Genomic DNA, 12,919 nt, shown 5'->3' with positions numbered 1-12,919 from the left:
GGACCGGCTTAGCCACACAGGCTTACCTTCTCCTCGTTCTCAAAGCAAGGATTTTACCCCTTGCAAAGAGTGAAGAATGTATTAGCTGCAAGGGTAACCTTACAAACCTTCCCTTGGCTGCCACACACGTTGGCAAGCTCTAGGGCGACGCCTAGCCGGCTAGGAGCAAGCTCCAAGAGTAACAAACTCAAGGCTGCCGGCCAAACGTGAACCAAAAGCTCTCTTTGACAGTGGGAATCAATGGATCTGCTCTCCAATCGAAGTTTGCTGCCTTTTCCCTCAAGTTTTGATGGTTGGAATTAAGGATTGGCTTGGGGGCTTGAGGAGCAACAATGGAGGGAGAGAGAAGTGAGCTCTGGTCAGTTTGCAACGGTTGGGAGCGAGGAAGATGAGCAGGTTACCGTTTGAGACGGTCTGAAAGGGTATTTATACCCAGCTCTCCAACTGTCACAGGGTAGGGCGGCAGTGCCGCCCTTGCCTGAACCAGCCTGAAAACACCAAAGTGTGGAGAGAAAGATATGCTGGCTAGGTTTGGGTCTGAGGATGTTGAAGAGTTTTGAGCCTTTGGTTCACAATTTGATCAACAAACTTGGAGTCCCTCTTTATAGTACGGCTTTTCTTATACTCAAATTCAAACCGAAAATGAATTAAACCTCCTTTGGAGCTAGGAAAGCCATTCTTTAGAAATGGGGGATCTGTATTCAACAACCTCTTTGCTATATTCTCTGCTTGTCATCTCAGCAAAACTCATTAGTTCCCTAATTCGGTGGTCATCAACGCCAAAACCCACAATAGGCTTGATTGCACTTACAGTTCTCATAACAGCTGATTTTTAAAACCATATTGCTTTGCTAAATAATTACTGATATATGCTTCCCTACTGTCATAAATACAGAGTTTATTTGGTTGTATGCAAATCTCTTGTAGTGACTAGAATAAAAGTTCATTTTTTTCTAAAAAAATACATAGTTCATTTGTTGGATTAAGAGATCCAATTCAAACTTTAATATACGCACACGGCCGAGCGTCTGTTAATATATTTTATTATACCTTACGGCATTGCGTCTTGTATGGACCATACCCCTACACTATGAGATTTAGAGCTTGCTAAATTTTAGCCAGCTTCATTTTAGTAGTTAAAATTCTAAACACATTGACTAAAAAGGAGTTAAATAGTTTAGTCCTATTAGTCACCTAAGAGCAACTAAAATAATTTTAGCTGACTAAAATTTAGCAAGAGAGGGAACCAAATAGGGCCTTAATAATAAAGCATCAATCATGCGGATGGGATGACCTAACCTTGCCACACGAGTAATTCTCCCCTAAATAAGCCGCCAGCTTCCCGGCCAGAACCAGATGCCACGTCGCCTGGAATTCTCGTGTCCGTCTGATTTCCCATCGGATGGCCACGGTTCTTCGAAGCAGATTGTTCCGGAAGCCGATTCCGCTGCTTCTCGCCAGATTCTTTCGCTTCTTACCTGCTTCCACCGCTTCTCGTCCGAATCCATATAATCAAATATATAGGCCAGCTTCGGCTTCTCCTACCCGCTTCTCACCCCTTCCTCTCTCCTCTTCGCGTCTCTCCCCGACGCTGGCAGGAGCGATGGCGGCTCCCGGGACCGGGGCTCGACGGCGGCGCCCACCTTCCTCCTCCTCCTCCTCCGTTCCTCCCTCCTCGCCTGCTTCGCACCTCCGTTCCTCCCTCCCCTTCATCTCTCTCTCCCTCCCTCCCGAGGTGGCGGCGGGCGCGAGGTGACGGGCTGACGGCGGCCCTCGCGGGCGGCGCTCCGACGCGGCTGTGGCCCGGCGGCCCCTCCCTCTCCCTCAGCCTCCACGCGGTCTCCTCAACGCCTCCTCCCGCTGGGGAGCATCAGCATGTGCTTCTGTGCTCGACGAAACCCTAGCACACGCAGCTGTGCAGGCGCGGCGGCCCCTCCATGGGCACACCTCGACGCCGCGTCAGTCTGCGTTTCTTCCTCCAGGTACGCCCACCCTTTCTCTTCCCTTCCTGCTGTTCGAAACCGAGCACCCAGACCCTACCTCTTCAATCTCTGATATGATCTAATTACAACGTATTGTGCTTACTAATCTCAGTGTTGTTTCAATTCAGCTGTTATACGTGCTATTGCCTATGGATCAATATGCATGCAATTGACAGTACTCCCTACGGATCAAATATACATGCAGTTCAGAAATTTAAAGGTGAACCATTTAATCACTTCTTGGATCGAATATACATGCAACAACTGGAGCAGTAAAGCTTTGAGTCAATAAAGCTTTTACAGTTTCAATGCTTCTTGCAAAACTAAACTTCTTTTATGCTCTCAACAATTTGACTCGACAACATTTATGTGTGTAGGTGAGTGAAAATTCCTTTTGTGCAGAAGGTGCTACCAATTTAGAGATTGCTAAGAAAACCATGCATATACATATAGCGACAACAGCAACATTAAAAATTAAATAGTTCTTGCTTTGCTTGGTTTACGACCATTATACTATTACATTCAGCCCATAATCTGATGTCAATGTTCAGACTTATTAAAAGTTAAGGTACATTCTGAATTCTTAATTACTCCCTCCATCCCAAATTGTAAGTCATTCCAAGAATCTTGGAGAGTCAAAGCATTTTTACGTTTCACCAAAATTATAGAGAGAAATACTAAGAATTGTAACGTAAAATGAGTACACTATGAAAATATAGTTAAGAAAGAATTTAATGATACTTAGTTGATATCATAATAATAATTATTTTATTATATAAATTCAGTCAAACTTAGAAAAGTTTGACTCTCCAAGATTCTTCGAATGACTTACAATTGGGATGGAGGGAGTACTACATATCAGTTCGAGAGAATTATCTTAGTCAATACACTTGATCCTACAAGTACTTATGTCACTTAGCTAGATGTATTCTAGACTTCATGGATACCTAATTATTAGTGACAGCTATACATCTACATACTACCCTTTCAACGTTCCCATGAAACATATATTGCAAAAACATGCCACCTATTTAAGGCTTTCTCTTTTTGTGAGCTTTTAGCAACAATCTAATTCTAAAGTTTTTTTTAATACAACTGCAGTGTGATAATAGCATATTCATTGCAGGATAACACTAATGTATGATCCCTCTTTTTTGTAGCCTTTTAGTGTAATGGCTATTTACAATAGCCGCTTATGGTAATTACTGGCGCCACACAGTTCAGCTAGAATTATTACCTTAAAGTGAATATTCTTCTCTATTGTTGGCAGAGATGGCCTAGGTATACCTGTAACAAGTATTACTTCCACCCTTCTTGTCTCATAATGTATAGCACTACCTATTTGTCATCATCCAAATTTGAAATACTTGAATGGTTCTTTATGATTCTGGCCAATCAGGGTCACCACTATAATAGTGGCATACATGTAAGGACAGTTTTGGCACAGAGAGTTCATGTCTTCTTAACTTTTTAGTTGTTGCAGAAGCCATGTACTCACCACACATTTCAAGTTATATATATCGTACATATAGGATTTTAATTAAAATATGTTTTATGTATGTTTTTAGCCTTTTTTCTTCCTACAATAGGCCATTTAGACATACGATATTTTATATTTAGCCCCCATATGCAGCCTGAGTTAAGATATTTTGATGCTTTAAGAATGAAGATGCCATTTTAGTTCCTACACAGACCATTTAGGCTTTCAGGAATTAGCTTTTGTGCTTATTGGCGATCCATTATTTTTATATCATTCATTGCTCTATTTATTGATGCCACTTCATAGTCATGATAAAGAGTTTTCATAGATGCAATGCCGCTCATATGTACAGATTCTATTCTTAGTTCTTAGGATTGTTCTAGCCAAATATATATTAAGCTAAATATTTGCTCTATGCATTTTAGTTGGCTGTGCTACCATACACCATGACTTTGACCACTATAGATGGATCTGACGAATCATCATGCTATGCCAACAATTTCAAGCTTCTTCAAAGGCTTCTCTGATGACTTCCTGCTGTCGACAGGTTACCTCTCATTGGGGTAGTCACAATGGTGAGATTCCTTAGTGTTCCATTGAAATTATATATGCCATACTTTGCCCTTATCACTCAAATTAAATTATTTTACATTTCATTTCCACACACTACGCTTTACTGTTTAACACGGTCAAATTGTGTGTTCCTGCGGTAACTATATCTGCCATGGAGTGGCCTTTATTACTACACAGGCTGTACTTTTGATGTCTTCATGTTGTATTTTCCTGATGCGCTTAGAGGCTTAGAACATCGTGCTATCCACATATTGCCACTTCATGCCATGATCCACATATATTCCTTTTCCAAATTCTTTAAATTACACCAATTATAGCTCTCCAAAGATAGGGACTTTGTTTACTCATTATCCTTATTGTATTGTGCTGTTCAAGGTTACCTTCTCTGCCCACCTTATTGTTTCTATATGCTTCTTTTCCATATTCTTATTTAGGGGCTTTTGACCTCCTTTTTCAAGGTACCTGACATGCATTATTCCCATTGCTTTCAGATATTGACCTCCCATTATATCGTGGATTACTCCAATTCTTGCAGTTCTGAAATGATCAGAAACAACCATTGATATGCACTGAAACATTGGAAGGGCAACACGCTACGAGCACATATATATCAATCCATGCATCAGCATCGATTGTGTTGACTTATTTAAGGATGTCTAGCTTGAACTCATGTTATATGCCTGTATAATATTCCTCCACCTTCATGATTTACCACACGAATTATATATGTATCTTATAAATAGTATCAATATATACATCTCCTTATGAATTATTCATTTTGAACATCAAATTGAATTGCAAATAATCCCATAATCTGTATTTTGAACATCCACGCACTTTCTCCATATTTATAATTTTTCATATAGCTGCTCATGCGCGCGATGGCGCGCGCCCTTGACTAGTATTATAATATAATCACGAAGCGTCGTCATAAGTATGCATTAGGAGCTCTCCTAATTGCATGCGAGGAATCTACGGGATTATAAGTTTAAACTTAAAAATAACCATATTATTTTAGAAGGTTCAAGAATGCATAATGTCATGTGGGGAAAGGTCTACACCAGGAGGCGCCGGGCCAGGGACGTATGGCGGGCTGCTGAACACGCAGCCAAAGGCGCGGCGTCTGGGGACGCAGGGGGCGCGCAGGTCTCTGGCCCAGGCGCGTCAGGTGGTTAGGAGGATAGGTTAGAAGGAAAGATATTGTTAGTTTCCTTCCCTGTTATCTGTCCCTTGATTCTAGGAGTTTGTTACTCGTTTTAGTTGGAACTATGGTTTTATAAGCCTTGTAATCAGATTGATCAAGGCAAGCAAGAACAATTATCCTCTCTCTCTCTCTCTTTCATCTAAGCCTACGGTAGAGGGGTATAACCTCACCGGAGAAGACGGTCGACGGCTATGAACTACGTAGCCGCGGTCCGGCCAGTCAGGGGTTCGACGCCCTTGACAACCTGGTATCAGGATTCCGGCGATCCTCCCCTGCCCACTCCGCCCAATCTTCCACTGCCGCCGGCCAGCAAAACCCTACCCCGCCCATATCCCCCACCTCTACTGCACCCTCCCACCAGTCACCGGCCATGGCCGAGCCCACCCTTGCCGACGTCCTGGCGTCCCTCAAGACCCTGTCCACCGAGATGTCCACCATGAAGGCCGATCTGGCCGCGATGAAGGAGAAGTCCGCGTCGTCTTCCGACAGCGCCGGCGGTCGCAAGTCGGAGGAGCCGCGCGACAACGACTTCCCCCCCCCCCCCCCAAACCCAAGAAGTGGGACTTCCCCCGCTACGACGGCATGACTGATCCGCTACTCTTCCTCAACAAGTGCGAATCTTACTTTCGCCATCACCGGACCATGGCGGAGGAGCGGGTCTGGATGGCCTCTTACCATCTGGACGAGGTGGCACAGCTGTGGTACACGCAGCTTCTGGAGGATGAGGGCGCACCTCCATGGGGGCGCTTCAAGGAGCTCCTGCATCTACGGTTCGGGCCTCCCCTCCGCTCGGCTCCACTGTTCGAGCTCGCCGAATGCCGGCGGACCGGGACGGTCGAGGACTACGCTAACCGCTTCCAGGGCCTACTGCCGCGCGCAGGCCGCCTTGACGAAGCGCAGCGAGTCCAACTCTTCACGGGTGGTCTTCTTCCACCTCTCAGCCACGTCGTCCGCATCCACAACCCGGAGACCCTAGCCGCTGCAATGAGTTTGGCTCGCCAAGTCGAACTCATGGAGGCCGAACGCCCCGTGCAGCCGCCGCCACGGGCACCGCCCTGCGCAGCCTTCCCAGCGCCTCCACCGTTGCTGGCGCTGCCTGCACCCCCCGCAGCCGCCCAGCAGGGCCGCGGCGCGGGAAATCAACACCGTCTGACTCCGGAAGAGATGGCTGAACGGTGTCGTCAAGGGCTGTGTTTTAATTGCAATGAAAAATATTCTCGTGGCCACAATAGATTTTGCAGGCGCATCTTCTTTATCGACGGCGTCGAGATCGACGACGCGGACGGTGCCGGGGCAGCGGCCGCGAGGCCGCGGAGACGGAGGCGCCCGTCTTCTCTCTCCACGCAGTGGCCGGCGTGGCCGTGGGCAAGACCATGCAGATCCGCGTGGGAGTGGGCGTGACGTCTTTGATCGCGCTCCTCGACACCGGTTCCACCCACAACTTCATCGGGGAAGAAGCTGCGCGACGTTCGGGGCTGCCTATCCAGCCACGCCCACGGCTGACAGCCACTGTCGCCAACGGCGACAAGGTGCCCTGCCCTGGTGTGCTTCGTCAGGCCCCCCTCGTCATCGGCGATCTATCTTTCACCGCGGACCTGTTCGTCATGCCCTTGCTGGGTACGACCTGGTGCTCGGGACGCAGTGGATAGAATCCCTAGGCCGCCTCACGTGGGACTTCGCCGCGGGCACAGTGATGTTCATGCACCAGGGCCAGCCGACCTGCTGGACCGGGGTGTCCCTTCAGGAGATGGTGGAGCCCTGCGCGTCCACCACAGCAGCGCCTCTCCTCGACGAGCTCCTCACTGGCTTCGGGGACGTGTTCACAGCACCCAGCGGACTGCCACCCCAGCGCTCCCGCGACCACGCCATCATCCTCAAGCCCGACGCACAGCCGGTAGCCGTTCGCCCCTACCGCTACCCGGCTGCCCACAAGGACGAGCTGGAGCGGCAGTGCACTTCTATGATCGAGCAGGGCATCGTCCGTCGCAGCGACTCGGCGTTCTCCTCCCCAGTCCTCCTCGTCAAAAAGGCGGATGGTGCGTGGCGTTTCTGCGTCGACTACCGAGCGCTGAACGCGCTCACCGTCAAGGACGCGTTCCCGATTCCCGTCGTCGACGAGCTGCTCGACGAGCTCCACGGCGCTCGTTTCTTCACCAAGCTCGACCTACGGTCGGGGTACCACCAAGTCCGCATGCGCCCCGCCGACATCCACAAGACGGCGTTCCGGACTCACGATGGGCTCTACGAGTTCCTGGTGATGCCGTTCGGGCTGTGCAACGCGCCGGCGACGTTCCAGGCGCTCATGAACGACATCTTGCGGCCTTTCCTGCGACGGTTCGTTCTGGTATTTTTTTATGACATTCTTATCTACAGCGGGTCATGGGCGGAGCATCTGCGTCATCTCCGGGTCGTGCTCGCTGAGCTTCGGCGCCATCAGCTTTTCGTCAAGCGCAGCAAGTGCGCATTCGGCGAAACGTCGGTCTCCTACCTCGGTCACATTATTTCTGCGTCCAGCGTCGCCATGGACCCAGCCAAGGTGCAGGCCATCCGCGACTGGCCTGCTCCACGGTCCGCTTGCGCCGTGCGGGGCTTCCTCGGCTTGGCGGGCTACTACCGCAAATTCGTCCACAACTACGGCGCCGTCGCTGCCCCGCTCACCGCTCTCCTCAAAAAGGAGGGGTTCTCCTGGAGCGATGACGCCGCTGCGGCATTTGACGCCCTCAAGTCCGCCGTGTCTTCAGCGCCCGTCCTCGCCATGCCGGACTTCGCCAAGCCTTTCACCGTCAAGTGTGACGCGTCCTCCCACGGCTTCGGTGCTGTCCTCATCCAGGAGGGTCACCCAATTGCTTTTTTCGGCAGGCCGATCACCCCTCGCCATCGCACGCTCGCTGCATATGAGCGCGAACTCATCGGCCTTGTTCAGGCTGTACGGCACTGGAGGCCGTACCTTTGGGGTCGTCGCTTCCTGGTGAAGACGGACCACTACAGCCTGAAGTTCTTTCTGGACCAGCGGCTCTCGACGAAGCTGCTGGGCTTCGATTTCACCGTGGAATACAAGCCGGGCGCAGCAAACACGATCGCCGACGCGCTCTCCCGCCGTGACACAGACGACAGCGAGGGCAGCACCATCCTCGCCCTCTCCGCTCCACGGTTCGACTTCGTCACGCGCCTCCGGCAGGCTCATGGTACTGATCCGACGTTGGGGGCACTGCTCCAGGAGCTCTCCAGCGGCGCACGCGGTGCTCCCTGGTCCCTGGTGGACGGCCTGGTCCAGTACAAGGGCCGGCTCTACATTCCGCCCGACTCAGCCCTTGTTCGGGAGATCGTGCAAGCCGTGCACGAGGACGGCCACGAGGGCGTGCAACGGACGCTTCATCGACTACGCCGCGACTTTCATTTTCCTAATATGAAACAGTTCGTGCAGGACTTCATCAAAGTTTGCGGTGTCTGCCAACGTTATAAAGCTGAGCACTTGCACCCGGCAGGCCTGCTCATGCCTCTGCCCGTTCCCCACGGCGTTTGGACCGACATCGCCCTGGACTTCGTTGAAGCGCTGCCCAAGGTGCGTGGCAAGTCCGTCATCTTGACGGTCGTGGACAGGTTCAGCAAATACTGTCATTTCATACCCCTGGCGCACCCGTACTCCGCGGAGTCTGTAGCAGCAGCCTTCTTCGCCGACATTGTTCGTCTACACGGCGTTCCCCAGTCCATGGTGTCGGATCGCGATCCGGTCTTCACCTCCACGTTTTGGCGAGAGCTCATGCGCTTGATGGGCACGAAGCTGCACATGACGACGGCGTTCCATCCCCAGTCCGATGGCTATTCGGAGGCGGCTAATCGGGTCATTATTATGTACCTTCGCTGTTTGACAGGTGACAGACCACGTCAATGGCTTCGGTGGCTTCCTTGGGCAGAATTCATCTTCAACACTGCCTATCAGACGTCGCTGCGGGACACCCCGTTCCGTGTCGTGTACGGCCGCGACCCGCCATCCCTTCGCTCCTACGAACCCGGCGAGACGCGGGTGGCTGCTGTGGCCCGCAGCATGGAGGAGCGTGACGAGTTCCTGGCGGACATTCGTGCTCGGCTGCAGCAAGCTCAGCAAGTCCAGAAGCACCACTATGATGCAGCCCACCGTCCAGTAACCTATCAAGTAGGCGACTGGGCTCTCCTTCGACTGCGCCAGCGCCCCGCTGCCTCTCTGCCCCAAGCGTCGACGGGCAAGCTCAAGCCCCGCTACTTCGGGCCGTACCGCGTCTCCGAGCTGATCAACGACGTCGCTGTCCGCCTCGATTTGCCCGCAGGAGCACGTCTGCATGACGTGTTTCACGTCGGCCTTCTCAAGAAGTTCCAGGGGACTCCACCAGCAGCGCCTCCACCTCTACCAGCGGTGCACCATGGCGCGCTTGCTCCCGAACCAGCTCGTGTTGTGCGTTCTCGCCTGGCTCGGGGCGTCCGCCAGGTCTTGATCCAGTGGAAATGCGAGTCTGCGGCATCGTCTACTTGGGAAGATGTCGACGCGTTCCGCGCCAAGTACCCCTCTTTCCAGCTCGAGGACGAGCTGAGCTTCGACGGAGGGGGAGATGTCATGTGGGGAAAGGTCTACACCAGGAGGCGTCGGGCCAGGGACGTACGGCGGGCTGCTGAACGTGCAGCCAAAGGCACGGCGTCTTGGGACGCAGGGGGCGCGCAGGTCTCTGGCCCAGGCGCGTCAGGTGGTTAGGAGGATAGGTTAGAAGGAAAGATATTGTTAGTTTCCTTCCCTGTTATCTGTCCCTTGATTCTAGGAGTTTGTTACTCGTTTTAGTTGGGACTATGGCTTTATAAGCCTTGTAATCAGATTGATCAAGGCAAGCAAGAACAATTATTCTCTCTCTCCTTCATCTAAGCCTACGGTAGAGGGGTATAACCTCACCGGAGAAGACGGCCGACGGCTACGAACTACGTAGCCGTGGTCCGGCCAGTCAGGGGTTCGACGCCCTTGACACATAATGGATATTTTCTGGTTCCAGTATAACAAATGAAACACAAAGGATGTATGTTGTCAATATTCAATAGTTTAGCTGAATATTTCAGTACGATAAATGAAATGTCTAAATCATCTGAAAACACTGAGTTACCAAAGAAAAGGCCTTTATATGTAATATTCGATGGAAAGCTTACATGTAACCTTTGCTTAAAACAAGCTTATTCTTCGTGTCTGAAGGACAACAAAAACAGTGAAGATAAGTCTAAGAATCAGCCCTTATCATATGAGATTCAAAATAATATAATATATAATGAGCCATATATAATAATTGACAAAGGTATCTATCACTATAATGATATACCCTATGAGTTTCTTACTCCTAGAGGAAGCATCAAAACAGAGCAAATATTATCATACTTACCCCCAAGATATTACCAATCTCATATGGGAAAAATATGCTGAAAGACAAAAAAAAATATTCCTAGATATCCATAACTTCTTTATGAAGCTCTTTAAAGGAATTGAAAGGCATCCCCGAATAGTAATCAGCACTCATATTCTCCCGTTAATCCATCTAGATAACACACTAGTCATCAAGCCTCGCCATACATATCTAATATTAAAGGCAAACATAAACATGAGATATTTCAGAATACCCTCAGATTGCATACTTTCAATGACATCATTTACATTTACTCTATATTTTGAGCTAGTTTTATTAGTAAACCTACCTATGAATTATATGCTTACTAGTAAATTTGTTCCTTTAAGGCTATCTCCAACGGCACACCCATTTGGAAACCCAAACCCAAAATGGGTCTCCAACACAATACCTATAGCCTCCAACAAAGTACCCATACAGAAGACCCACTTTGGGTATCATGAGATTTGTTCCTTTAAGGCTATCTCCAACGGCACACCCATTTGGAAACCCAAACCCAAAATGGGTCTCCAACACAATACCTATAGCCTCCAACAAAGTACCCATACAGAAGACCCACTTTGGGTATCATGAGAGGCATAACCCAAATTTGGGTATCCTCTCTTCTCGAGACCTATTTGCAGAGAGTGTTGTCTTTTAGGTCTTGTTGTTGGAGAAGACTAAAAATAGGTATGTAACCTTTTACCTGTAGCGCTACCTAAAGGACAAATGGGTCTTGTATTTTGGGTGACGATTGTTGGAGATAGTCTAAAATCTTCATATCCTTTGGTTTGAAACCCAAAGCTTAGCAAATTCTTTTACTGGCATCATTAAATCTGGAGATATGTTATTATTCTATTCATATCTCCCTCATACATAATCAATTAGCATATAATATTGAAGCCTATATAAATGGCACCAAATATATTATAGATGAAGTTACAATTAGAGATCTATCTATGATAAATGATGATTTGATCTTAGATAAATATTTCTGCAGCATTCTCGCTCTACAGACCACTATAATACATGAAGGAGGAATTACATTCGTTCCCCACTTAGATAATCTCCCATATATTTTAGAAATACAAAGGCAAAGAAAGACATTATAGCATCTAGAGATATCTAATCTAGCTAATGAAAATAATTCGTATTTGTGATTGTGAAAGTTGTTCAGCTTCAGGATTGCGTGAGGCAAGAGGAACTAAGAACAGTGGGAACAGGAACATAGAGGAAACCGATAGGTTCATTTTCTCCTCTAGCATTGGAGGTAGAAATTTGCTTGTGTTTTCCCGATGCCTCCTATTCCTGTCGATCTTAGGTAACTCCTTCCCCTTTCTTTCAGCTCACACAAGTACCTTTAATGAAAAAAAATGTAGGTTAGACTCAGAGAGCTACTTAACAGTGATTTGGGAAGATGAAAATTAGTGTCTTAGAACAAAGGCCATGGGAACCTGGTGGAAAAACGAAAAAGCCAAACTCTTCATTGACCCTAGAGCTAGGGTCCAAGATTTGTTTCCATGGTTTTTCCGATAATGCCTTCCATGCCTATTGTTCTCATATATGCTTCTTCATTTTCCATTTGGTTGCATAAGAGATTTTATTGGAAAAAAAGCATATTCGATGATATGTTTAGAAATGAGTTTTTCTAATGAGTCACGAAGAGATTTGCTTTTTGATATTCTCCCATTGCCTCTCATGCCTATTTTCCTTGTGTGATCCTTCTCACTTTTGGTTAGCACAATTCTTTGGTTGAGTGCATAAAAGATTATCGGATGGTTCAGTGGGCCATCTGTCCCTGTGATGTGGGCTTGGTAAGAGTTTCATTTGGCATGTTGTGTTTCCTTGGAGACTGATCATATCCAAGCGTCTCTATAGGAGAAAAGAAAAGTGGTTCGTGTTTAAAAATCCGCCAGAATAATAACTAAGTTTTTTCTAGCTTTTTTACTAGTATGAAAACACATGGTAAACTACCATGAAGATAATTTTAAAAAACAGTGAAATAAATTATATGATCTATAGGCATATTCAGCCTTAACATATAACATATGACAACAAACTCTTTTGTTTCAAGCACGTTAAGGTAGGCTTTGACCTTAATCATGTAATGATGTAATATTCATGGCATGTACAAGGATTACCCACTAGCTGGAACGAATTTTATGAAGCTGCGACTGGTTTGAAAGAGGGAGAAGATTTTTATCTATCAAAAAGGTGTATGATGTTACATCATGATGATGGGATGTGAAAACCCAAACATAATATATTTCTAAAAGCTGAAAAAGGTTCA

The 12,919-nt window shown here is 47.9% G+C and overlaps 1 long non-coding RNA gene across 3 annotated transcripts; it reads left to right on the top strand.

Moving 5' to 3' along the window:
• LOC110436129 lies at positions 1,701-4,843 on the top strand. 3 transcript variants are annotated; one of them, XR_002453810.1, is made up of 5 exons: positions 1,717-1,982; positions 2,111-2,202; positions 3,143-3,263; positions 3,888-4,037; positions 4,527-4,843. It is a non-coding gene; the product is annotated as an uncharacterized LOC110436129 (long non-coding RNA). The 3 variants fall into 3 exon arrangements; XR_002453809.1 differs by having other exon boundaries at positions 1,701-1,982; positions 3,143-4,037; XR_002453811.1 differs by lacking the exon at positions 3,143-3,263 and having other exon boundaries at positions 1,718-1,982.

The sequence above is a fragment of the Sorghum bicolor genome, chromosome 6, assembly GCF_000003195.3.
Source record: "Sorghum bicolor cultivar BTx623 chromosome 6, Sorghum_bicolor_NCBIv3, whole genome shotgun sequence".
In the NCBI taxonomy this organism is placed as follows: Eukaryota; Viridiplantae; Streptophyta; class Magnoliopsida; order Poales; family Poaceae; genus Sorghum; species Sorghum bicolor.
Note: the sequence above shows the minus strand (reverse complement) of the source record. Positions and strands in the feature narration are given on the sequence as shown.